Source organism: Geotrypetes seraphini, chromosome 1 (assembly GCF_902459505.1).
Source record: "Geotrypetes seraphini chromosome 1, aGeoSer1.1, whole genome shotgun sequence".
Taxonomy (NCBI): Eukaryota; Metazoa; Chordata; class Amphibia; order Gymnophiona; family Dermophiidae; genus Geotrypetes; species Geotrypetes seraphini.
In genome coordinates, this window is record NC_047084.1 from 124,962,927 (window position 1) to 124,990,811 (window position 27,885).

At 42.7% G+C, this 27,885-nt stretch overlaps 1 long non-coding RNA gene across 1 annotated transcript in view; it reads right to left on the reverse strand.

The window, feature by feature from the left end:
- Positions 1–27,669, reverse strand: part of LOC117357378 — a 205,725-nt gene extending 178,056 nt beyond the window's left edge. The window contains exon 1 of the long non-coding RNA XR_004538792.1: positions 27,570–27,669. This is a non-coding gene — a long non-coding RNA (uncharacterized LOC117357378). The remainder of the gene's footprint in view (positions 1–27,569) is intronic.
- Between the last annotated feature and the right edge of the window lie 216 nt (positions 27,670–27,885).

The following is a 27,885-nucleotide window of genomic DNA, read 5'->3' on the forward strand; positions in this document are numbered from 1 at the left end:
GAAATATTTCCTTTGGTTTGTTTTAAATCTACTACTTAGAAGCTTCATCGTACATGCACTTTATTTAAAAGTTGTTACTTCAGGGGTTTGTTTCAAAACACTCCTAGCAACAGATTAGCCCACTGACTGACGTCCAAACGAGGAGCCTGCAGTTGTTTTGTATTTTCCAGCTTTATTCAGTGCTCTCCTCGATCTGAACAATAGTTCTGAAGCATAGTGCTGATTTCATGAGCTGGTTGCCTAGCAATAGGTCAGCCCTCTGGCTGACGTCAGACGTTCAAACGGGGAGCCTGCAGCTGCTTTATATTAAGTAGATTACAAACTCTGGCCATGTTTGAAGAAAGACTGCACATACTCGATTGGTAAGAGATAACTCTATATCTTAGCAAATTTTTATTTGAATAAGCTTATATCTGAACTAAACTATATCTGAAAAGGTTGGGCTTGAACTAGGTGTGTTTTGAAACAAACCCCCGAAGTAACAACTTTTAGATAAAGTTCTTGCACGATGTTAAGCAGAGTATCGACCCTGAAGAAAAACGTTGTTTGAAACATGCATGTCGGGAGAGGTGGCATTGATGAACATTTGAGAGCTAACCTCAAAGCTAAGTAACTAAGTAATAAGATTAAATTAGAAGAAAAAGACATTAAGTAAGGAAATGAAGGAATCTAAAATGAAATACAATGAAGAAATAGTTATGGAATTAAGAAATTAAGAATAAGTATGAAATTAAATTAATTTTAGAGTTTTGAGTAAATAAACAATAAAGTGGACTGATGAAGACAAGAGATTGCTGGGCATTATTTATGGTCCGGTTGACAGAACGTGGACTAACTTCCCCAAAATACAATGGAACGACATGACTCGACTATACAACAAATATAGTAAAACTTCTTGTGACCTAAACAGCTGCCCATCGTACCTGCTAACAACCGCATCCATCAAGTTCAAAGCTAACCTCATGAACTGGCTACAATCCACGCTCACAGATGGTCACTTCCCACCAGAACTAGGCGAGATTATTATCACCCCCATACCGAAAGATCCCAAAGCTCCAAACAATAATCCAGCCAACCACAGACCCATCGCTTCAATCCCATTATATATCAAACTACAAGAAGGTCTTGTAGCACAATACCTCACCAACTACTTAGAAGACCACAACATACTACACCCATCACAATCAGGTTTCAGAAAAAACCACAGCACAGAGACACTACTTGTATCTCTAATGGATATAGCCCACCAACACCTCAGCAAAGGGAACAGGATACTACTTATCCAACTAGATCTTTCAGCAGCTTTCGACCTAGTAGATCACAACATACTACTCCAGATACTAGACGCCATAGGGATCACAGGTTTGGTACTCAACTGGTTCCAAGGCTTTCTAAAAACTAGAACTTATAAAGTAAAGACAAAAGACCACATATCTGACCCTTGGTCAAACCCCTGTGGAGTACCACAAGGATCTCCATTATCACCCATACTTTTCAACCTCTACGTATCCTCACTGGGCACCACTCTAGACTCCCTAAATATAGTCTCATTCAGCTACGCAGACGACATAACAATCCTTCTCCCCTTCAATACCCAAGACCTCAACTCATCAGGACGACTGAAAATAACTCTGGAAACGGTAGAAACATGGATGACCAACCACAAACTGAAACTGAACACGGATAAAACCAAATTCCTGCTGCTAGAAAAAGACAAAGAACCTACCTTAACTGATCTGACGACAAATGCAATCACATACCCAATACAGCCAGCACTCAAAATCCTGGGAGTAACAATAGACAGGAGATGCACAATGCAGACTCATACTAACAAAACCATCCAAAAAGCCTTCTACACCATGCGCAACCTGCGAAAAATAAGAAAATTCTTTGACAAAATTCAATACAGGATCTTAGTCCAATCACTTGTACTAGGACTTGTAGACTACTGCAACAGCCTTTATCTACCCTGCCCCGCTTACATGACCAAACAATTACAGACAGTACAGAACACAGCACTCAGACTTATCTACTCGCTAGGAAAATACGATCACATCACTAATGCCTATCTCGACTCACACTGGCTACCGATACAAGCAAGAACTCAATTCAAACTATACTGTTTATTATTCAAAGCACTAAACGGAACAGCACCTCTCTACCTAAACAGCCGCCTAACCCGAAACCTCTCAACTAGAGTAAGGAGAACCCAGACTCCATTCACCTACCCCTCACTCAAAGGCACAAAACGCAAAAAGCTATATGACAACCTACTTGCTACACAGGCCGCGAAAATTGACCCCACCATATCCAAGCTGCTGACCACAACTACGGACTACAAAGCGTTTCGAAAAGATATAAAAACCATACTATTCAAAAAACACATCCCAATATTATAATCTACCATCATCTTCTCTCCCTTCATAACCTACTGCAACTCACAACCAACTGCAACTTCGTCCCCATAGGCAACATCTAATCTAGCTGCATCGGGCGTAAAGCCAATTCATATCTAGAAACACAGTCTCCCCAAATACCGAAAAAATCAGATATAGCAACCTAGGAACAGACGATTTTTTGGTAACATAAGATTATGCGTTGTAATATTATGTAAAGTAACATAAGGTTATGCGTTGTAATATAACATAAGGTTATGCTTTGTAATATCATGTAATGTAAGTTATGCAATGTACTGGAATAATAAGGTAAAATAACATAAAATAACTCTACGTAAAGTCTTGTAAAGTTATGTAAGATAAATTATGTAAGATAAATTATGTAAACTTAATGCAAGTTATGCAAGCACGGTAAGGATAATGTAAAGTAACACAAAGTAACTCCACGTAAAGTTATATAAAGTTATATACGAAAAGTTAAGTAAAGTTAGGTTTGCAAAGTTTGTAAAGTTATACAAATAAGAACATAAGAACATAAGAACATAAGCGTTGCCTCTGCCGGGTCAGACCAGGGGTCCATCGTGCCCGGCAGTCCGCTCCCGCGGCGGCCCCCCAGGTCCATGACCTGAAAGTGTTCCCTACCTAACTTAAAATACCCATACCCTGTTCACTCAATGTCCTGTCAGGTAAATCTCTATTTGTACCCTGTTATCCCTTTCGCTTCCAGGAAGTCATCCAGTCCCTTTTTGAACCCCAGAATTGTACTCTGTCCTATCACCTCTCCGGGAAGCGCGTTCCAGGTGTCCACCACCCTCTGAGTGAAGAAGAACTTCCTTGCATTCGTTATGAATCTGTCTCCTCTCAGTTTTTCTGAATGACCTCTTGTTTTAGTTGTCCCTGCTAGTCTAAAGAATCTGTCCCTCTCCACCTTCTCTATGCCTTTCATGATTTTATAAGTTTCTATCATGTCCCCTCTCAGTCTCCGCTTCTCCAGGGTAAAGAGCCCCAGCCTGTCTAACCGTTCGGCATATGAAAGGTTCTCCATACCCTTTATCATCCTCGTTGCCCTCCTCTGAACCCTCTCGAGTATTGCCATGTCCTTCTTGAGGTATGGTGACCAGTATTGGACGCAGTATTCCAGATGTGGGCGCACCATTGCTCGATACAGTGGCAGGATAACTTCTTTTGTTCTGGTAGTGATACCTTTTTTGATAATGCCCAGCATTCTGTTCGCTTTTTTTGAGGCCGCTGCACATTGTGCCGCCTGCTTCATTGTGTTATCCACCAATACCCCCAGATCTTTTTCTTGACTTCCTTCCCCGAGTACCCTCCCTCCCATCGTATAGCTGTACATGTAGTTCCCCTTCCCTATGTGCAAGACCTTACATTTCTCCACATTGAAGCTCATCTGCCATTTTTTTGCCCACTCACTCATTTTGTTCAGGTCGCTCTGCAGTTCTTTGCATTCTTCAACAGTTCCGGCCCTGCTGGAGAGTTTTGTGTCATCCGCGAATTTGATAACTTCGCACTTTGTCCCCGTTTCTAGATCATTAATAAATATATTGAACAGCAACGGTCCCAGCACTGACCCCTGTGGAACACCACTTGTGACCCCTATCCAGTCAGAGTAGTGCCCCTTTACTCCTACCCTCTGTTTCCTGTCCGCCAGCCAATTTTTGATCCATCTGTACACGTTTCCTTCCACCCCGTGACTCCACAGCTTCTTCAGTAAGCGTTCATGGGGCACCTTGTCAAAGGCTTTTTGGAAATCCAGATATATAATGTCTACTGGGTCACCTTGGTCCAATTGCTTACTTATCCCCTCAAAGAAATGCAGTAGATTTGTCTGGCATGATCGGCCTTTACAGAAACCATGCTGACTCGATCTCATCAGATTATTTTTTTCTATATGCTCGTTGATACCTTCCCTGATCATTGATTCGACCATCTTCCCCGGAACAGAGGTTAAACTCACCGGTCTGTAGTTTCCCGGGTCGCCTCTCGATCCTTTTTTGAAGATCGGTGTAACATTCGCTATCCTCCAGTCCTCCGGGATTACCCCTGTTCTCAAGGACAGGTTGCAAATATGCTGCAGTAATTCTGCTGTTTCGTCTCTAAGCTCTTTTAGTATTCTCGGGTGGATCCCGTCTGGGCCCGGAGCTTTGTCCGTTCTTAATCTATCTATCTGCCTGAGAACGTCTTCGAGGCTTACCTCCATGCATGATAGTTTCCCCTCCTGATCTCCCCTGAAGATTTTTTCCGGTTCTGGCACATTGGATGTGTCCTCTATTGTAAAGACCGACGAGAAGAACTTGTTTAGCCTACCAGCCACCTCCTTTTCCTCTTTCACCACTCCCTTCCGGTCACCCTCGTCCAGGGGCCCCACCTCCTCCCTCGCTGGCTGTTTCCCTTTCACATACCGGAAAAATGGTTTGAAATTTTTTGCTTCCTTGGCTAGTCTCTCCTCATACTCTTTCTTGGCTTTCCTGACTACTCGGTGACATTCTTTTTGTTGCTTCCTGTGCTCTCTCCAGTTTCCTTCAGTTTTGTCCTTTTTCCACTTCCGAAATGATTTTTTCTTGTCTCCTATCACTTTCTTTACTTCACTGGTTATCCATGCAGGGTCCTTTGTCTGATTTTTCTTGGAACCTTTCCTAAATCTTGGTATATATAGGTTTTGTGCCTTGTTTACTGTGTCCTTGAATAGGGACCAGGCTTGCTCCACAGTCCGCGTTTCCTTGGAGCTGTTTCTGAGTTTTTTTCTCACCATTTGTCTCATGGCATCATAGTTCCCTTTCTTGAAGTTAAATGTTGTTGCCTTGGTTCTCTTTCCCATAGGTAGTCCTACTTGCACTTTGAACTGAATCATGTTGTGGTCACTGGTTCCTAGTGGTCCTATGATCTCCACATCCTTCGCGGGGCCTTTCAGCCCATTGAGGATCAGATCCAGAGTCGCTGATCCTCTCGTTGGTGCCTCGACTAGTTGTTCCATGAAGCAGTCCTGTACTGCTTCCAGGAACTCCGTTTCCCTTGCACATTTTGAGTTTCCGAGACACCAGTCTATCCCAGGATAGTTGAAATCTCCCATAACTATGGTGTTTGGGTTCTTGCATTCCCTTCTCAGCTCGGCTACCATTTCTGTATCTTCAGCTTCAGTTTGCCCAGGTGGACGGTAGAACAGTCCCATCTTTATCTCAGCTCCGTTGCTTCCTGGTACTTTGATCCACAATGCCTCCAGTTGGGCATTTGTCTCTGCTGTGTCCACAGTGGTTGAGTGAATTGTATCCCTTATGTACAGTGCTATTCCTCCCCCCTTCTGGTAAGTCCTGTCTTTTCGGTAGAGTTTGTATCCTGGCAGTACTATGTCCCATTTGTTTTCCTCGTTCCACCATGTTTCCGTGATCCCTATGATGTCTAGTTTCTCATTATTGGCCATGACCTCTAGTTCCCCCATTTTGTTCTTTAGGCTCCTTGCATTTGTATACATGCAGTTCAAGTCCTGGCATTTTCTCTTCCTTTCTATTTCATCTTGCATTTCATCGCCTGGAAATGTCCAGCCATCTTCTAATGTAATCCGCTTAGAACCGCAAGGCACAAGCGGAATAGAAATCACTAATGTAATGTAATGTAATGTAATATCCGAAGGTCCATACAAATGAAAAAATAAAGAATTAATATATATATACATAAACATATATAATGAAGTGTATATTAGTATTAGACCAATAATCTCTTTACATTGTAAACAGGCACCATATAGCTTTACAATATTAGAGATTTCAAAAGAGTACAGAGAATAGTTAGTGATTTAGAGAGAAATTTCTTAAGGTAACATTCTCAAACTCTGACCATAGTCCAGCACTTGATTCCCTTAATCCAACGGGAGTTTGAACATCAAATTCCATAGTTCTATTGCTCACCTTGTTCACAAAGAAGGTTAAAACATGTCATCTGACTCTGCTGCCTCAGGGCATTTGATTTTCCGCAAGTCCTTCTTTTGCTTCTGGGGCTTGCCAGAGTCGGAAGGAGCTGCAGTGCGAATTGAACCTCTGATTCTCATGTAACTGCACCAACCGGTAGGCTATTCCTCTAGGCTGAATTCTTAAATTACGGAGTCCAGGATGTTAAAAATCAGATGGTTAGTTGTTTTCCAATCATTTTTGATCAAGGACTTTTGTTCAATTTCGGGGTTGGTTGATTTTGTCTGCAGAAATGCTGATTCTGTGATTATTTTATACTTCTTAATATGAACTGAAATCTCTAATGCAAATGCTGCTGCCCCGTTGGTGAGGTCATTTCCTTTGCTAAGACTTCTGGATGATTCTGCGGCCAGTCAATGCAAATGATTCTGGGTGTGTGGAGGTCAATGCAACTGCAAGAGAAGGCATTTTTCAATTAAAATAAAGACTCTTATTTTGGCAGTTCCCATTTAAGCCAGATAGTTTTCCAACTGATGAAGAATCTGCCTTAAGAGAAGCAGGAGGAGACTAAAGGCCTGATTTCTGCTCTTCTCTTTTGTAATGTAGCTTTCCAAAGTTTTATACCAAGCAAAAAAGAAGAAAACAGGGCCGCCCCTGCGACTCATTCAGGTGACTATTTAGGCTTTGAATCGGTGCCACTGAAATCGCCACGCTGGTCCCCACAGAGCTGTTTGAACTGGTTGTAGAGGGTCTGTTTTCAAAGGCTTCTCTACTAAAGTGCTAAGTTTAATTTTTATCATGAACATTAAGACTGCTTCTTTTGTGGGCAGTTTAGCTATTCAACTAAACATCCAGATGGTGATATTATAGTAAATTATCATTAAAATAATAGAAATGAGCCACACTGGGACCCATAACAGAGAATAAAGTTCCCTTCAGTTTAGCAAGAGACAACGTATTAACTAGAATTGTTCATGGCTATGGAAGTCACTCCTAACAACCCTGATGCCCCATTGCGAAGGGTGAGCACTTTCTAATTGACTCTGCGCCTTGTGGACAGATACAGAGACAAACGTCACTGGTAGCCCAGTGTCCACAGAATTTAAAGTCCCATAATCCAGCACTACGATCCTCGGATGGCAGAGTGCTATTATTTTATGGTTATTAGTTAATACATTGCAAGGAATAATGCAATTAGGCTCACAAATACCGAGAGAAAATGTTGAGTCTAGTTAGGGAGAAGAAGATAAAAGCCATAGGCCGCAAAGCTCAATGCAAAAAAAGTCAGCCTTACTGGTTCAGACCAATGGTCCATCAAGCCCAGAATCCTGTTTCCACAGTGCTCAATCCAGGTCACAGGAACCCAAACAGGAGACAAAGAAAAAGTTAGTCAAATGTCAAAGTAAGTAAAGTGGGAATGTGTGGTGCAGTGGTTAGAGCTACAGCCTTAACACCCTGAGGTTGTGGGTTTAAATCCCTCGCTGCTCCTTGGGCAAGTCACTTAATCCCCTCATTGCCCAGGTACACTAGATAGAGTTTGAGCCCACCAGGACAGATAGGGAAATATGATAAAGTACCTGAATGTAAACCACTTAGGATATAAGCAGAATATAAATAAATAAAGAGTGGTGGGGCTTAATCTGAACTCTGAACTGGCATCACATGTACCCTGCTTAGATATTATTTTATTTGCAGTGTATGAAATTAGTTGAAGTGCGAAATCTGAATGTGGTTCCTTAGATGAAGAAACAAATTCCAAAATAAACAGAAAAGATAACTTTGCAAAGGCTAAATGGATGTTTAGGTTCAAGTGTGTAAAACTATGTAAGTAGAAACAGAGAAACACGATGGCTGATAAAGGCCACTATCTCCTGCTCTCCCTAAGAGATCCCACGTGCCTGACCCATCACCTCTTCCGGGAGCCTGTTGCACGTATCGACCACCCTTTCTGTAAAAAAGTATTTCCTTAGATTACTCCAGAGCCTATCACCTCTTCACTTCATCCCATTCCTGTATCTGCTTTAAGCTGATATCGGGATTGTCTCCAGCTTACCTTTTGCCTCATAGACCATCAAGAGAAACTAGAAACTTCTACTTATTTGCATATCCAAAAATGAATGGGTGTAGATCTAAGACCTTCTTAGCATTTCAAGCTTGGTTAGGTCAATGGATTCAGCAAGCTATGTTATCCTATTGCAGTTTTTGGAAATGAATTAAGACCACTTTGTTCGATAAGTTTATTACTTAATGAGAGTTTTATTATTGAAATTCTATTTTACAAATATTTGTATTTTTTTACTTTATTATTGTATTTCGCTGATTGTCCAGCTCTTTTTAGTGTAAACTGCCTAGAATTTTTGGTTATGGTGGTATAAAAGAATAAAGTTATTATTATTATTATACCTTCTCACTCTTCAGTTTCTTGTCAATTGAAAGAGACTCACATCATGTGTATTTATACCCTGTAGGTCCTTAAACATCTCTATCACATCTCCTCTCTCCCACCTTTGCTCCAAATTATACATAAGAATTCCCATGCTGGGACAGACCGAAGGTCCATCAAGCCCAGAATCCTGTTTCCAACAGTGGCCAACCCAGGTCCTAAGTATGTGGCAGAGAAACCCAAAGAGTAGCAACATACCAGTATTGTGATGTCATAATGCTTCATTCCACCAATGCCTCAGAGTCAGCCTCATCAGTGATGTCACAATGGCTGTCTCACATAAGAACATAAGAATTCTCATGCTGGGACAGACCGAAGGTCCATCAAGCCCAGAATCCTGTTTCCAACAGTGGCCAACCGAGCTCCCAAGTACCTGGCTAGATCCCAAGGAGTAAAACAGATTTTATGATGCTTATCCTAGGAATAAGCAGTAGATTTCCCCCAAGCCATCTCAATAAGGGCCTATGGACTTCTCTTTTAGGAAATTAGCCAAACTTTTTTTTAAACCCCGCTTAGCTAACTGATTTCACCCCATTCTCCGGTAACGAATTCAGAGTTTAACTACACATTGTGTGAAGAAACATTTTAAATCTACTACATAGTAGCTTCATCCCATGTCCCGTAATTCTAGCATTTTTGGGAAAAGTGAACAAGCAATTCCCATCTACCCTCTGTAGTTTATAGGCCTCTGTCATATCCGCCTGAGCCACTTTAGTCTATCCCTATCCGCTAGGACCCTTTAGTTTTATTTTATTCTACTCAGTGTGTCAGATCAGTGGTCCATCTAGCCCAGTATCCTGCTTCCACAGCAGCCAACTTCAGGTCAGATATACCTGGCAGAACCCCAAATAGCAGCAACATTCCATGAGGAATCTCCAAAGAGTAGCAAGATTCTATGCTACCAATCCCAGGGCAAGCAATGGCCTCCCCCATGTCTGTCTCAATAGCAGATTACAGACTTTTCCTCCAGGAACTTGGGTAAACCTTTTTTAAACCTGCTTGTTGCAATTTTCCAGGTCACACTGCATCTAGTCAGGTAGAACTGAAGTCTCAGCTATCATGCTGTTGCTTTCTTCAAAGTTTGTCTCTGTGTAGTAGGTCCTCAAACCTGATTGGTTGGAACTTGAGGTGAATGAGACAGAAATGTCTGTCGGTCACAAATTTGAATTTTAGTGGGAAAATCAGTTGGTCTCTTTTTCCCAAAGAATGGAAGATTCTCTGCTGAGCTGAGTGATTCCTTTTTTGATAATGCCCAGCATTCTGTTCGCCTTCTTTGAGGCCGCTGCGCATTGTGCTCCCGGCTTCATTGTTTGGTCCACCAGAACCCCCAAGAACTAGAGGATATGAATTGAGGTTGACTCAGGAATTACATGAAGTAGTACTTTTTCATAGAGAGGGTGGTAGATACTTGGAAAGCCCTCCCACGGGAGCTGATGGAGATGAAAACAGTAATAGAATTCAAAAATGCATGGGATAAACACAAAGGAATCCTGTATGGAAAGATTACAGAACCAAACAAACAGTGGTGTTTAAATGGCAGCACCAGGAATTGAGAAGCAAATAGACTAAAATAAGAGCATAAGAATAGCCTAACCAATGGTCCATGCAGCCCAGTAGCCTCTCAGGTGAGAAAAGACTAAAACGGTTAGGGCTGTTCAGCTTGGAAAAGAGACAGCTGAGGGGAGATATGAATGAAGTCTACAAAATCCTCAGTGGAGTAGAGTACAAGCGGATCGATTTTTCACTCCGTCAAAAATGACAAAGACTAGGGGACACTCGATGAAGTTACAGAGAAATACTTTTAAAAAAACCAATAGGAGGAAAAAAATTTTCACTCAGAGAATAGTTAAGCTCCGGAACACATTGCCAGGGGTTGTGGTGAGAACGGATAGCGTAGCTGGTTTTAAGAAAGGCTTGGACAAGTTCCTGGAGGAAAAGTCTGTTATTGAGAAAGACATGGGGAAAGCCACTGCTTGCTCTGGATTAGTAGCATGGAATGTTGCTACTCTTTGGGTTTTGGCCAGGTACTAGGGACCTGGATTGGCCACCGTGAGAACGGGCTACTGGGCTTGATGGACCATTGGTCTGACCCAGGAAGGCGATTCTTATGTTGCTTTGTCTTCACAGAGGCTAATCCAAGTCACAAGTACCTGACAAAAACCCAAATAGTAGTGACAGTCCAAGGAGAAATCAAAATCAAGTATGCTTATTTTGTATGGCATACCTTATGCTATGGGGCTCATAATCAACACTTCAACTCAAGTTGACACTTGGACATCCTAATAGACCAACTTTCTGGACGTATTGAGGGACTTTTTATGCCTCCGAATGCCGCTGGGCACCCAGAGCTGAAAGGGGGGTATCTGGAGAAGTGGTTAAGGCAGGATCTAGGCCAACTTAGACTTAGTCGAATCAAATGTTTTAATAAGCATCCTGGATGAAACTTAAACGTTGTGTTAGACAATGTAAAAACAGGTATAAGTGCCAAAAAGGTATCCAAAGTGACTAGATAATCACTGCAAAGACAAAGTAAAGACCCCCACACAGTCCCCACAAAGATCAGAATAAAAAAGTACATACCTGTCTCCAGAAAACCAGCACCTGGTATAGGAAAGCCTAGTAGAGCTGCACACAGGTGTCTTAAGTAGCCTGGGGAGTGGGCTAGTGAACCATAGAGAGGAGAGCCCAGGCCCATAAGCCACTCTAACCACTACATTTATGCTGGAACATGTGCGCACACTAACCCCCCCCCCCCCCCAAAACCTACTCTACTGAAATATAGGTGCCACCTGCAGCCATAAGGGCTATTAGGGTTGTAGACAGGTGGGTATAGTGGGTTTTGGGGGTGTTTGGGCGGGCTAACCCTAACCTATAATGGAGTCAAATGTTTGTTGTTAATTTGTGAACCGCTTTTTACCTTATTATATATTGTGATGTATATCGCTTAGTGATTATAATAGGCGATAAATCAAATTCTGTTAATAAACTTGATAAACTTGATAAACTTGATATGTTTATCTGCCATCCTTTTTGTGACGTTCACAGTAGTTCCCTATAAGGTGCCCCATGTCTGGGTGGCCAGTCCATTAGAAGATTAGCCTCTCCCACGTCCAAATGGTCTTGTTCTGGGTATTTGGGATGGAATTTTGGACAAAAATCTGGTATAAAGATAGACATCCTGGCAGTCTGGCACAAAAATTATTCTAGACATAGTTTTTGAAAACGGGCATTTTCCCACTGCACCATGCGCCCAAATCGGACTTAGACATATGTTTTGATTATGCCCCTCCACGTGTTTATCTTGTTGGGAAGACTGGATTGACCATGTAGGTTGTTAACTGCCATCATTTACTATATTATTATGTTACCTGCTCTGTTCTCTCTGGTTTGTGGAGCACTTTTCATTCACACAGAAGCTCAGACGTCTTTCTCGCTGAATGTGCAGACCTGGACCTTACATCTGACATGAGACACATTAATGGTACCACTGGTGGTTCTTGGCACAGTGAGAACCTCTGAAGCCCCTCCTCTGCCTGCTGAATATCTATTCACATCTCTCATTATCAGCTAGTAATTTGGCTTGGACTTACACAATAGTGAGACTCATTTGATTAAGTTCATTATTTTGTTGCCAGAAGAAAAACAAATGTAATTTAATTAGAGGTCATTAAAGGCGTGATGAGTGCTCAGGAGGAAGGAAACAGATGCCAGTCAGAGAAGGAAGTCACATCGAAAAAAGCCTTTTTGCCTGGATCACTGTAAGGTTTTTCCTCGCTTCTTTTATTACTTCTAAAAATAGATCCATTTCAGAAGCATAAACACAGAGAACCTCTGGCTGTGTGTCTCAGCTCAGCTTGCAATGGGATGACTTACTGCTGATAAGCTCCGCTCCCGGGAGATCTCCAAAAGAGACACTGTACTGTCTGAGTGACCCCTGATAACACCCCTGTGCCTGGGGGAAACCCTTCTTTGCGCAGCTCTAGCAAGGAAAAGAGCAGAGGTAATGATGACTCCCAGGTACTTAAAAGGAATTCATAAGCTGAAAAAGTCAATTAATATGTGGACCAGCGTTTAAACGAGAGGAAAGATGGAATACAAGAATTTCAGGAAGTACATTACAGTGGGAAAACTAAGAAGAAATGTGATCTCAGCAAAGGGGAGAAGGTGACAAAATGAATCAGGCCACAAGCACAAAAGCCAATAAACTTTCCTAATGGTGGACCTTAAACTGGGCATTGTGACCATCACAGAGACACAGTTCAATGAGTCTTATAAATAGGACAGCACCATTCCTGTCAGGAGGGTCAGAGATGGCAAAAAAAGAAGAGGAGCTCTCATTGGAGAAGTTGGTCTTTAATGAGCTGAAATATTGAGGGTGTGGATTGTTTGGAAACAAGAGATGGGACTCTCATCCACCCTGATATAATCTAGACAACTCAGATAGAGAATTAACAAGGGTGAGACAGAAAGGGAAAGTGCTGAAACTAGGTGACTTCGGTCTATGAATTCCAGTATCCCATCTGCAAATCAGGAATGAAGTAGAAAGATCGTGGATGCCTTACAAGGAACTTTGCTTAGACAAATGGTGATGAAACCCACCAGGGAAGGGTTGTTGCTGAATTTAATACGAATGAATGGAGAGAGTAGGCCCCATAATCAATCCACGGGAGGCAAACACAGAAATTCAATGCAGGGCCATATCTGGCCACTGGCATTGAATTTCCAAGCTCAGTTCAGCCATGTTTGACATAGCAGGAGAAGTTTATATTCATTGGCTGGCTGGCTAAGTCCTAGCGGCCAAAGACAGATCTGCTTTTAAGGCATGTGTGTCTGGCCACTAGACTTAGCTGACCAGGAAATTCAGCAGAAGAGAGCCGGCTATCTCCCACTGAATATTAGCAGCTAAACGGCTTAGTACTATTTAGCTGGCCAGGAGCTGTTCCGAGACGGGCGACCTGTGTTTAATGTCCAGTGGACACCAGTGATCACTCCACAATATAAGTTAATGTAAGAGCTCAAGTGGAGTCCAGTCACACCAGATCCAAAATCTTCTGGATTTCAAACATGTGGACTTTAGCAAAATGGAGCAGTACTTGAAGGAGAAATTGGCAGGGTATAGAAGGGGCTTAACTTGGAATGAGTGGAGGAGAATCCCCAATTAGATGTGTCTGTTCCAAATCTTCAATGACGAAGGGGAGGTAATAAGACAGCCAAAAAATCGATCCTCTCGATCACCTAATATGGGACTGTGTTGGACCCTCAGAAACACAGCTCATGGAAAAAGCATTATTACGGTATCTGAGATGATAGCACTTATAAATCCATCTAAATTCAATATTTTAGTGCAAAACAATTGTTATTGGTGACTGATTATAAACCAGAGCAGCAAAGTCAAGAGAACAACAGCATAACTTTAGACACTAGGCTGTGTCGGTTTTATAATGATACCATGTCATTACCTCAGATAGATGCCATGGTATTCCAAAATGAATAGCTTAAAAAGTCATTACCAATACTTTAAATACAATCCTGCTTTTAATGGGCAGCCGGTACAATTGCTTCAAAAAATGAGAAACATGGTCAGACCTACCACCACCACAAATCAACCATGCAGCGGCTTCTGAACCACCTGCAATCAGTGGCATAGTAAGGGGGGGCAGACCTCCCCAGGTGCCGTCTCAGTGGGGGCGCTGGCACCTCACCCCCATGCCACGTTTGCGCCTTCCCTTCCATGTCCCACCATGCCTCTTTAAAATCTTCACCAGCACAAGCCCAACGTGTGGTGGACACCTGGAATGCGCTTCCAGAGGACGTAATAGGGCAGAGTACGGTACTGGGGTTCAAGAAAGGATTGGACAATTTCCTGCTGGAAAAGGGGATAGAGGGGTATAGATAGAGGATTACAGTTCAGGTCCTGGACCAGTTGGGCCACCACGTGTGTGGACTGCTGGGCACGATGGACCTCTGGGCTGACCCAGGCACTGCTTATGTTCTTATGTTCTTATGAAATCACTTCTGGGTCACAAAGCCAGGAAGTGACATCAGAGGAAAAGCTAGCATGAGCAGCAGGAAGAGAAGCTGCTCGCATCGGTGAAGATTTAGAGGTACAGGGGTGAGAAGGGATGGCGTGAGTATGGTGAGGGGGCTTGGAAGAAGAGCACAGAGGGGGGTTGGTGCAGAAGAGAAAAATGGGGGGGGGGGGGGCACCACTGCCTGCAAAGCCCTATATCCAGAGGATACCATCCCTAGATACAAAGCATTGCAGTAGTCTATTCTATGCAGAACCACACACTGAACTAATTTCTTAACATAGACTTCAACCTACTTAAGACGCATCTGAAAAAAGAAGGATTTAACAGTAGCTAATAATAATAATTTATTTTTATATACCGCCATACCCGTGAGTTCTAGGCAGTTTACAACAGTTACACATAGTACAAACAATGCAAATCGTTTGAGATTCGACAAATTAAGTGCATACAATATAAGAGAAATACAACAATGTTAAAATAAAGTAAAAAGTTAAAAGAATAAGATACATTAAAAACCCAGCCTGATAATACTCGTTCTCTCATTGAGAGAGTTGAATCCAACCATATTTTTTATTTATTCATTTTTCTCTACTGTTCTCCCAGGAGAGCTCAGAATGGTTTACATGAATTGATTCAGGTACTCAAGCACTTTTCCCTGTATGTCCCAGGGTCACAGGGAGCAGTATGCGTGTGAACCTGCAACCCCAGGGTGCTGAGGCTGTAGCTTTGACCACTGCACCACCCTCTCCCCATACCTAAAATCTTAATCTTCCTCTTAACTGGAATCATAGCATCCACTTCACTTTTTTCTGGCAAATCTGGATCCTCCACTCTTTCCAGCAATAATTCTGTTTTAGAGAGATTCAAAACCAATTAGATATTCACCACTCTCAAATAGAGTGCCAATTTATCATTTAATTCCTTCTTCCAGACATTGAAAAAAAAATGGACATCATCTGCATCTGCTGGAAAAGGGGATAGAGGGGTATAGATAGAGGATTACTGCACAGGTCCTGGACCTGTTGGGCCGCCGCGTGAGCGGACTTCTGGGCACGATGGACCTCAGGTCTGACCCAGCAGAGGCATTGCTTATGTTCTTATATTGTTAAGTCTTTGTTGTACCCTGTATTTTTTTAAATACTTGTATTTTAATATGATATGTACACTGCCTTGAAGTCTGATTTGGTGGTATAATAAGATTTTAATAAACTTGAAACTTGAGTCTAACAATACCTAAAAGAGAAGTCCATAGGCCATTATTGAGATGGCTTGGGAAAATACACTGCTAATTCCTAGGATAAGCAGCATAAAATCTGTTTTGCTATTTGGGACCTAGCTAGGTACTTGGGACCTGGGTTGGCCACTGCCGGAAACAGGATACTGGGCTTGAAGGACCTTCGGTCTGTCCCAGTATGGCAACTCATGTTCTTATGACAATCCAGTGTCAGAAGCTGAAGATATATCCAACGACACAACACAAAAGGTCTCAATTTTATCCATGTCCATTCTCAGTTCAACTATCAAAACCAGTAACGTTTCAACACTATGGCCCTTTCTGAAAGCCATATTGATGATTATCTAACAAATGTTCTTGCGCAATATAATTTCCGTCTGTTTCAAAGGTACTTTTTCAATAATTTTTCCTACAAAAGGTCTATAATTTTCTAAAACAGATTCCTTCATGTTTGTCAACATACGTGGCATAGTTCTTGATCTTAATGACTTGTTGATAATGGCAATCAAAGAAGGCTCTTCTTGTCCATCCAGTTGTTTTATGATGAACAATGAGCAAGGATCAACCATTGATCAGGTCGGCCGCATGGCATTTGATTCTCCTTAATGTCCTCAAAATCAGACCAATTTACTGGTATTACCTTAATTTCCCCAGATTCACAAGGACCTATAGACGCCAACAACTTATGCAGGGTGTTAGCTATAAGCAGTAAATACAATAGACTCTCAGTTAACCGGCACCCATGGGGATTGGTAGATGTCGGATAAATGTAGTTTCTGGTTGCTTGAGAGTTACTAATACTATAACCCATACCATACAATAAACTCTGTATTAACTTGATATTAATCTATATATATAAAATCGGATGTATGTGTGTATGTGTGTGTGTATGTGCCGCGATCACGCAAAAACGGCTTGACCGATTTGAACGAAACTTGGTATGCAGATCCCTCACTACCTGGGGTGATATGTTCTGGGGGTCTCGCGGCCCACCTGCACACGTGGGCGGAGCTACAAACTGAAAATCAGATTTCATCCATTCATGTCAATGGAAAAAATGTAAAAAGCTGCCATTCTCACAGTAATTCACAAACGGCTTGACCGATTTGAACGAAACTTGGTATGCAGATCCCTCACTACCTGGGGTGATATGTTCTGGGGGTCTCGCGGCCCTCCTGCACACGTGGGCAGAGCTACAAACAGAAAATCAGATTTCACCCATTCATGTCAATGGAAAAAATGTAAAAAAGCTGCCTCTCACAGTAATTCAAAAACGGCTTGACCGATTTGAACGAAACTTGGTATGCAGATCCTCACTACCTGGGGGTGATATGTTCTGGGGGTCTCGCGGCCCACCGCACACGTGGGCGGAGTCTACAAACTGAAAATCAGATTTCATCAATTCATGTCAATGGAAAAAATGTAAAAAGCTGCCATTCTCACAGTAATTCACAAACGGCTTGGACCGATTTGAACGAAACTTGGTATGCAGATCCCTCACTACTGGGGTGATATGTTCTGGGGGTCTCGCGGCCCTCCTGCACACGTGGGCCAGAGCTACAAACAGAGAAATCAGATTTCACCCATTCATGTCAATGGAAAAAATGTAAAAATGCTGGCCATTCTCACAGTAATTCAAGAAACGGCTTGACTCGATTTGAACGGAAACTTGGTATGCAGATCCCTCACTACCTGGGGGTGATATGTTCTGGGGTCTCGCGGCCCACCTGCACACGTGGGCGGAGCTACAAAAACTGAAAATCAGATTTCATCCATTCATGTCAATGGAAAAAATGTAAAAAGCTGCCATTCTCACAGTAATTCACAAACGGCTTGACCGATTTGAACGAAACTGGTATGCAGATCCCTCACTACCTGGGGTGATATGTTCTGGGGGTCTCGCGGCCCACCTGCACACGTGGGCGGAGCTACAAACTGAAAATCGATTTCATCCATTCATGTCAATGGAAAAAAATGTAAAAAGCTGCCATTCTCACAGTAATTCACAAACGGCTTTGACCGATTTGAACGAAACTTTGGTATGCAGATCCCTACACTACCTGGTGGTGATATTGTTCTGGGGGTCTCGCGGCCCTCCCTGCACACATGGGCGGAGCTACAAACAGAAAATCGGATTTCACCCATTCATGTCAATGGAAAAAATGTAAAAAGCTGCATTCTCACAGGTAATTCAAAAACGGCTTGACCGATTTGAGAACGAAACTTGGTATGCAGATCCTCACTACCTGGGGTGATATGTTCTGGGGGTCTCGCGGCACACCTGCACACGTGGGCGGAGCTACAACTGAAAATCAGATTTCATCCATTCATGTCAATGGAAAAAATGTAAAAATGCTGCCATTCTCTCAGTAATTCACAAACGGCTTGACCGATTTGAACGAAACTTGGTATGCTAGATCCCTCACTACCTGGGGTGATATGTTCTGGGGGTCTCGCGGCCTCCTGCACACGTGGGCAGAGCTACAAACAGAAAATCAGATTTCACCCATTCATGTCAATGGAAAAAATGTAAAAAGCTGCCATTCTCACAGTAATTCAAAAACGGCTTTGACCGATTTGAACGAAACTTGGTATGCAGATCCCTCACTACTGGGGTGATATGTTCTGGGGGTCTCGCGGCCACACTGCACACGTGGGCGGAGCTACAAACTGAAATTCAGATTTCATCCATTCATGGTCAATGGAAAAAATGTAAAAAGCTGCCATTCTCACAGTAATTCACAAACGGCTTTGACCGATTTTGAACGAAACTTGGTATGCAGATCCCTCACTACCTGGGGTGATATGTTCTGGGGGTCTCGCGGCCCTCCTGCACACGTGGGCAGAGCTACAAAACAGAAAATAGATTTCACCCATCATGTCAATGGAAAAAAATGTAAAAAGCTGCCATTCTCACAGTAATTCAAAAACGGCTTGACCGATTTGAACGAAACTTGGTATGCAGATCCCTCACTACCTGGGGTGATATGTTCTGGGGTCTCGCGGCCCACCTGCACACGTGGCGGAGCTACAAACTGAAAATCAGATTTCATCCATTCATGTCAATGGAAAAAATGTAAAAAGCTGCCATTCTCACAGTAATTCACAAACGCTTGACCGATTTGAACGAAACTTGGTATGCAGATCCCTCACTACCTGGGGTGATATGTTTCTGGGGGTCTCGCGCCCTCCTGCACACGTGGGCAGAGCTACAACAGAAAATCAGATTTCACCCATCATGTCAATGGAAAAAAATGTAAAAAGCTGCCATTCTCACAGGTAATTCAATAAAACGGCTTGACCGATTTGAACGAAACTTGGTATGCAGATCCCTCACTACCTGGGGTGATATGTTCTGGGGTCTCGCGGCCCACCTGCACACGTGGGCGGAGCTACAAACTGAAAATCAGATTTCATCCATTCATGTCAATGGAAAAAAATGTAAAAAAGCTGCCATTCTCACAGTAATTCACAAACGGCTTGACCGATTTGAACGAAACTTGGTATGCAGATCCCTCACTACACTGGGGTGATATGTTCTGGGGGTCTCGCGGCCCTCCTGCACACGTGGGCAGAGCTACAAACAGAAAATCAGATTTCACCATTCATGTCAATGGAAAAAATGTAAAAAGCTGCCATTCTCACAGTAATTCAAAAACGGCTTGACCGATTTGAACGAAACTTGGTATGCAGATCCCTCACTACCTGGGGTGATATGTTCTGGGGGTCTCGCGGCCCACCTGCACACGTGGGCGGAGCTACAAACTGAAAATCAGATTTCATCCATTCATGTCAATTGAAAAAATGTAAAAAGCTGCCATTCTCACAGTAATTCACAAACGGCTTGACCGATTTGAACGAAACTTGTATGCAGATCCTCACTACCTGGGGTTGATATGTTCTGGGGGTCTCGCGGGCCCTCCTGCACACGTGGGCAGAGCTACAAACAGAAAATCAGATTTCACCCATTCATGTCGAATGGAAAAAATGTAAAAAGCTGCCATTCTCACTGTGACCAATTTGGACGAAACTTGGTATGCAGATCCCTCACTACCTGGGGTGATATGTTCTGGGGGTCTCGCGGCCCACAACTCTATGTTGCTTGCTCAAGGGTGGGTTCACCCAAGAATGTATATGTTCTTGCTCCTGGAGGTGAAACTAAAAATGTTGTTTATAATCAAGTTTTGCGTTAGTTGTATTGTATTCATTTTGTCAAATATTTCACATTATAATTTGAATATTGTACTTTTTATTAAGCTGTAAAACAATAATTTCATTCACCACTATATAGTATCTTTATTTCAATCCGTTTACTGTGTTATTGCTATTATTAAATACCCGTGCAACGCCGGGGCATCAGCTAGTATGCTCATATTTTCTTAACTCCCTTCTCAATTCGGTTCAGTTCTCCATGAACAATATTTTATTTCTTCAGCTAAGTTAACTGTCTGAAATGGAGCAATATTATCTAAACAATTCTTTAATGTCAAATACCAATCACAAACCATTAGAGACACATCATCACCTCCCACAAATAGGAATCCATCGATCTTGTAATGTCTGCATATTGTGACCAGTCAGGTATTCTCCCTGCCAAGGTCCCAGTTAAGGCAAGGGAAAAAGGGAAAAGGAAAACCAGGAAGGGAGATTCCAAGGTCCCTCAGGCTCCTGAGCCTGATCACATCTCCTTTGACCACCAGAGGGAGCTCGAATTAACTGAGGAAGAGTTAAATGATATTTACCCATCCAGCCACCGGGGGAGCCCAAGAGGCCCCTGGAACATTGTCGACTCAGACAGAGTAGGGCGTTGCCCTAAAGTATTTAAACCTGTAGTTGAGAACAGACAGGCAGGCCAGCTAGGGAGGAGGTTTAAGCCTTTTCTCCCTAGAGAGTCCCCTGAGCCAAGCAGGAGCAACAAACCCATTCCAATGGAGCTGTTAGAGGCTGGACAAACTGAAGAGCTGCTATTTCCAGGAGAACAGCCCATGGAGTATGAGGAGAGTCTGGCAGAGTATGCTCCTGATGTTTCTGAAGCCATGCAGGTGGGCTGGGCTTTCACCTATGAACAGTGAGTTGTGATTTTTGCTCTGGACTGATTGGGGACTATTTTTTGTTGTGCAAGCTAGGAGTGTGATGTTTGGGAGAGGTTTTGCTAACACCCTGGGAGGGAATTTTTGAAAGCCTGTCTAGAGGCTTTAATTTGCAAAACCTGACACTCTCCTGTCCTGGCAGTGAATTGAACTGGCCAGAGGCTTTAATGAACTTTGAGCACTAGTGTTACTGAATAAGTGCCATGAACTGTTTTTTTGTGTTTTTGAAACTGCCTGCCTGGGAGCAGTCAGAACTAGCTCTGAGGAGAGCTGAACTCTCAGACATTGCTGAGAGCAAGCCAAGGACTTTATGGTATGCTGTTTGTTTGCTTGCTTATTTTGATATTTTGTTTGCTGCTGTTTGGGAACATTCTGACAAGTTTGGCAGCTGTATCATGAACTACTTACCTTCAGGAAGGAATGAGTAAAATTGATTTATTTCCTATGAACTTCAATTGTGGTGTTTTGTTTTGGGATTTTTTGTTCCTGTTGAAAACAGTTCAGTCCTGCAGGGTGACTCCATTTCGGGTCACACGCTGGTGTGCTATTTTGTAGTAACCACTGAGAGTGCTAGTGAGCCCTGTCCTGGGCTACAATATCAAACTCTTCCTTTCAAAAAACCTACCCCTCATATGCTCCCTGAAGAACAGCATTGCTGAACAAGCACTAAATCAGATTCCAAAAGCCAGGACAATACATCAAAACCAGCCATATCTAACAAATCATATACTGTACTATTTTGACCTTATTTTATACTAAGCATGCATTGACAAGGCCAACTTTTAAAAATCTGTCTTTCATAAATATACTACCATATATTTCTACTCGACCTGAGCATTCAATACTGGTGCCAAGGCTAAAGTCTTAGAGTCTCAAACAAACTTGAATCTTATCATCATCCTTGAGGAATGTGAGAAAAAAAGTGGCCCTCTTAGAAATATTATCTGAAGAAGACGTCCAAATTGCTAGGCAACAAAGGGATCCAAAGTCTCTAGTACATCATGACCCTATTTTTTTCTCATCCCAAAGAACATCTATAATAATAATAATAATTTATTTCTTATATACCGTCAAAGCCGTAGAAGTTTGAGGCGGTTTACAATAAAGAAGGGCTGGACAATCAGCGAATAGGTACAATCAGAGAAAGGGTACAATCGGCAAATACAATCGGTGAATGGGAACAATCCGCAAAATAGATACAATTAATAGATGTAAGTAGGGGAGCTGGTACAATATAAGGGGTTAGGAGTGGGTGAGCGGGAGGGAGGAGAAAGGAGATCTAGGGGGCAAGGGTAGGGTAGGGGTCTTGGGCTACAAATCGGTTAAATAGATTTGTTTTTAATAATTTTCTGCAGTTTAGGTAGGATGAGGAGCGCGAGAAGATATTGCACAGCCAGTCATATAGATGCTTGGAAATCATATTTTAGATATAGGAACAGAGGACAATCTAAAATACCTAAATCTTCAAGTCTCACAAATCTCAGAGTGATAATGTAATTCTAAACTGTCTTTATTACAAGCCGCACCACTTATTCATTGTAGCTGTTCTGCCCCCATTTTATGCAGGCATTTGCTCAGTTTCTTGTATAAGAACAAGTTTAAGTGTTTATGCTAGATGTATAAGTGAAGTGTGCTCTATGGACATAAATCCGTAGAAAGCTTTGCTTCTCCCAGAGAGCTACGCAGCAACCACAGTGAGAGAGAGAACAGTTGCTATATTTGTACACTACATGGTTGTATGAGAACCTGAGTCTAGCATAGTTCTCCCATCAGGTTTTCTGTCCTTTATTTCTAACAATTTAACACAGCTTAGTTTTATATCTAAGTCTGGAGAACAGTGTTATTTCCACAAGGAGTGGACACCCTCCCGGCTCCTTTTTGAATAGGAGAGACTGGTAGAGTAAGAAGATTCTGTAACAAAGTTGAATTGCCTTGAAGTCATCAATTGTAAGTGTTCATTCTTTTGATGTTATTAAAGAAAGCAGTTCAAGAAATACAGAGATGACAGAAGAAAGATTTAACTGAATAGGAGCTTCATACAATTCTCAATATAACTCAGAGTGAGTTCAACAGTGTTTGGCCATTCGGAGGAGACTTCAGAGACAAAATCTGCAAAGACTGTTGAGGGATTCAGGGAAGCTGAAAACTGTCCAGTAAAGCTCTAGTCAGCACTGTAGCCATGGACTGCGATTCCAGATTATTCATAATTTTCTCCACATACTTAAGCCTGTTCTCATGTTTTTCCAGCTCTTGCCCTCTCTGGGTGTTTTTGAAACGGCACCAATGCAACACATGAATATAAATTACTTATGTGCTAATTTAATCAGTCACTGTATACTTCAAGTTACAACAACCCTTTACTGAATTGTGATAACATGGTGCAATAGTAACTTGCCATCTGGGTTCTTCAGGCTGAGTGCTGACATCAGCCACGACCTGCAGAAGTTCCAGCGGTCAGCACATTTTGAAGTAGCCCTGAACATTCAATACTGGTGCCACAGCATAATATTGACCACTATATATACACTGAGGATTTAGGGCTAGATTCTCTAAAGGTTGCCTTTTAGGCACCTAACTGAATTGGCAAAATCCCCTTAATAGGTTCAATAATTGAAAAAAGAAATTTAATTGGGTGATAGGCACCTACCCGATGCTATAAAATGTTGATGCCCATCACATGGAGGGGCATAATTGAAAGGGACGTCTAAGTCCGTTTACATCCATCTCGCAAGTCGTCCAAAGTTAAAAAGAGCCTAAGACACATTTTCGAAAGATACGTCCAACTTTTTTTTACTTTCGAAAATCGTCTAATTATACGTCCTGCCGATCTGATCATCCAAGCCGCTAAATCGTCCATCTTTATACCACATTTCCGTCCAAGTCCAAAATGCCTAGAACAAGCCCTGTTAGAGGTGGGAGGGGTCTGCAAAGTGATGGACTGCACACCCAGACATGCCACCTAAATAGTGGGGTACCTTACAGGGCACTGCTGTGAACTTCACAAAAAGGGTACCATGGCTTCTCCTCACTACAGCTCCCTTATAGGTGACAGTGAGCTCCCCAAACCACCTCCAGAATCCCCTAGACCCACTTATCTATCACCCCAATAGCCCTTATGGCTGCAGGAGCCACTTATATGCCAGTACAAAAGGGTTTTGAGGGTGTATAGGGGAGTGCGTGTATCAATGCAGTGATTACAGGGGCTTATGGGCATGGGTCCTCCTCTCTATGGGTCCCTAACCCACTCCCAAGATGACTTAAGCTGCCTCTTCAAATTATCCAGAATACGGCCATTAAATTAATTTACAACACTAAAAAATTCGATCACGTATCCCCATTATTGATAGATGCACATTGGCTACCTATTAGTCATAGGATTTTGTATAAACTTATGTTTCTAATTTTTAAAACCTTAGCATCTAGTGAACCGCAATTTATATCCAAATCATTGATTCCTTATAAAACCCAGCGATCTGTTCCCTCTAAGCTGAGCAGGTGTCCTCCAGCTGCATTGCTACCACTAGGGGGTGGAATATTTTCAGTCGCTAAGGACAGGTATGTTCCCTGGAGTCCTGCAGAACTTGCCTGTCCCTCACAATTGAAAAATGTGACAGTAAAACAGCACCCTCTATTGGTGAGACTGTGGGTGGAGGACTCCTGCTCAGCTTAGAGGGAACAAAATGACTCTGCGCTCATCTGATCAAAGCTTATTAACTGTACCTTCTTTAAAAATTATAGGGACGAGAAGAGCAGATATGTTCACTGTTGCGGGACCGCAATGGTGGAACACCCTCCCCCAATATATTAGAATAGAACACGATATTGCAACATTCAAAATTTTTTAAAAAACTTACTTATTTAAGGATGCTTTTAACCTCTAGAATTTTTTTTTTTTTTCTGTTTAATTAATGTTTACGAAGTGTTCCTTGGATAATATCTACCCTACCTTTTGTTTTTTCCTTTTTACTTAACAAACCCTATAATGTAACTATACCCGCTTCCCTCTCTTTCATGTTAGTCATAATAAGTATACATTGTTACTACGTCAAATTTTTTTTATTGTATTTTATTATATTATGTACATCGCTTAGAAATTGTAATAGGCGATTTATCAAAAGCAGAAATAAACTTGAAACTTGAAACTCTGGGCTGGACTACTAGGCTTTCCTATGCCAGGCGGCCAGGTGATGATGGTCTGGAGACTGAAATTTAAAGTTGTGAATAAAATTTTTATGGGGGTGGGGGGGGAGATGGTGATCACTGGGGTAGTGTGTGGAGGTCTGTGTTATGTGTTTTCAGTGCTTATCTGGTGAGTTTAGGTGGGTTTTTGTGACTTAGACCATGTTTTAAATGGGAAAAATGCTTGAGTACCTGAATAAATTCATGTAAACCGTTCTGAACTCCCCTGGGAGAACGGTATAGAAAAAATTGAATAAATAAAAATAAAAAATAAAAAAAATAAAAACATCCAAGTTCCATCTAGGCTCTGTTGTAAAACTTTCGGTTATAAATGCTGTACGACTAAGTCTAAGTCGTCCCATGTCCCGCCCAACTCCCGCCCTCGACACGCCTCCTGAAATGCCCCGTTTAGCTTTGGACGTTGAGTGGCCCATGTGCCTCAGGCCCTGCCCCCAGGAGGGGCCTAAGGCTCCCGGGCTATTCTGATTGGCCCAGGCGCCTTAGGCCCCACCTGTGGGTGGGCCTTTGGGACGTCTGGGCCAATCTGGCCCCATTCTGCCGGCGGCTGCCTGCCGGACAGGCGGGTTTGGGCACCCGTCTGTCCAGCCAACTGGAAAACAGGTACGGGAAGGGGGGTCGGGTGGTCGGCTGGGGGGGTCACGAGTCGGTTGGGGGTGATCGTGGGTTCTAGGGGGGGCGGTTGTTGAGGGGAGGGGGGTTGCATCGAGGGCAGGAGGGCCTGGGATCCCTCCTGCCCATAATGTAGTGCGGGGAGGGGGTAGGGGGTTGCCTGGGCCAGGAGGGCTTGGGCTCTCTCCTGGCCCGAACGTGTCACGGGGTAAGGGGTCACCTGGGCCAGGAGGGCTTGGGCTCTCTCCTGGCCCAAGCCAGTCGCAGGGGGGGGTTTGCAGGGGGGGGGGCTTGAGCTCCCTCTTGCCCCGATGTTGTTGGGGGGGGGGGTCGCGGTTTGACATGGCAGGAGGGCTTGGGCACCCTTCTGCCGGGATGGTTGTGGGGGGGGATTCTGTAACTGGTGTTGTTTTTGACAGACACCGGTTACAGAATCCAGCTTTTAGGCGAAGGACTGACTCCTCCTTCGCCTAAAAGCCCTTCTGTTGGACGTTTGGGGCTTAGGCGTTTTTTTTGTTTCATTATGGCTAAAAAGTGTAGACATCGTGTAGGTAAACTTGAAGACGTAGTGGAGATTGGGCGTTTAGGCAGAGGAAGGCCATAATCAAAACAAGGACGTTTGGTTTGGTTATGGACACTTTCCCTGCTTCTGCGTTGAACGTTTAAGGACTTAGGCCAAAAAGGGTCTTAGATGCTTTTTTTGATTATGCCCCTCCACATCTATTCCCTTCAGTATCTTAAATGTTTCTATCATGTCCCCTCTCAGTCTCCTCTTTTCAAGGGAGAAGTGGCCCAGTTTCTCTAATCTCTCACTGTATGTATAAGAATTTTTAAATTAAAATAAAACCAGGCGAAATAAACTAAATCCCACTGCTGTTTCTTTGCCTCAGGAAGGAACTTAGATTGCAAATCTTCCAGGAGCTGGAAATTACCGACTCTACCTGAACATAACTCACCCAGAGCTACAACTGCAGAAGGAACGAGAAAGAACATATCTATATCTCTACCCTCTAGGTCTATCTATATATTTCCACTCCACCTGAGCTTCATGTATAGTTGAAACTTGCTCCCCCGCCTCTGTCCTTCATTACCAGTTACCTAAGATAACATAACATAACTTTATTTTTGTATACTGCCACAATCAAAAGAATTCTAGGCGGTTTACACGAAAGAATGAAAACTGGACAATCAGCAAAGTACAAAATATTAAAATTAGAATGCAGCATATTGACTAAAAAGGCGATAAAAATGTAAATTTATGCAATAAAATGATGTTGAAGATAAAAACATCAAGTTACGAGATAAATTTCCCCCAGTAAAATTTTACCATCCTTTCCCTATAATCTAACCATCATAGAGACATTCCTAGACAGAGGAGAACAAGATTCTGAGATCATGCACCTGAGATCTTCATACCCATCCCTGCAACGAGGGGAGCAGTAGCTGGGCTCAAGAACCTTGTGTCTGGTAATGCTGCTGCTCCTCTGTGCACCAGTGAGAGCAGGCAGGAACGTGGATAATCTATGGGCCAGGGAAGGCTACTTTCCCTTAAAAGCAGAGTAATTAACTTTTCTAAAGCATATTGAAAGCTCCATTAGCGGAGCAGATTGATGGTGAGAGCCTATAACCATAAGCTAGTTTGTACCTTTCCAAGTCGTTAAAAGAAATCATTTTTGTTCTGTTCGCTCCGGCTGCCGTCTTCCTGTCATTAGCCTTGCAGGGCCAATCTCCTTGTAAACACTGCAGTGTGATGATTTTAATGATCACAAACTCCTCTGAGAAATCTGTCTCTAAAATGGCCTTGAGGGTTTCGGCTGGTTCATGGTCTTGTGGACTCTGAAGTCATTTGCAAAGAATTTATTGGATAGGAGCTGGATTGATACATTTTTCAGCAGTCCAGCACCTGGTAAAATCTGTAAACTGTCCAGGGTGTCTGGCTACCAAGTTGTGCCACGTATGTA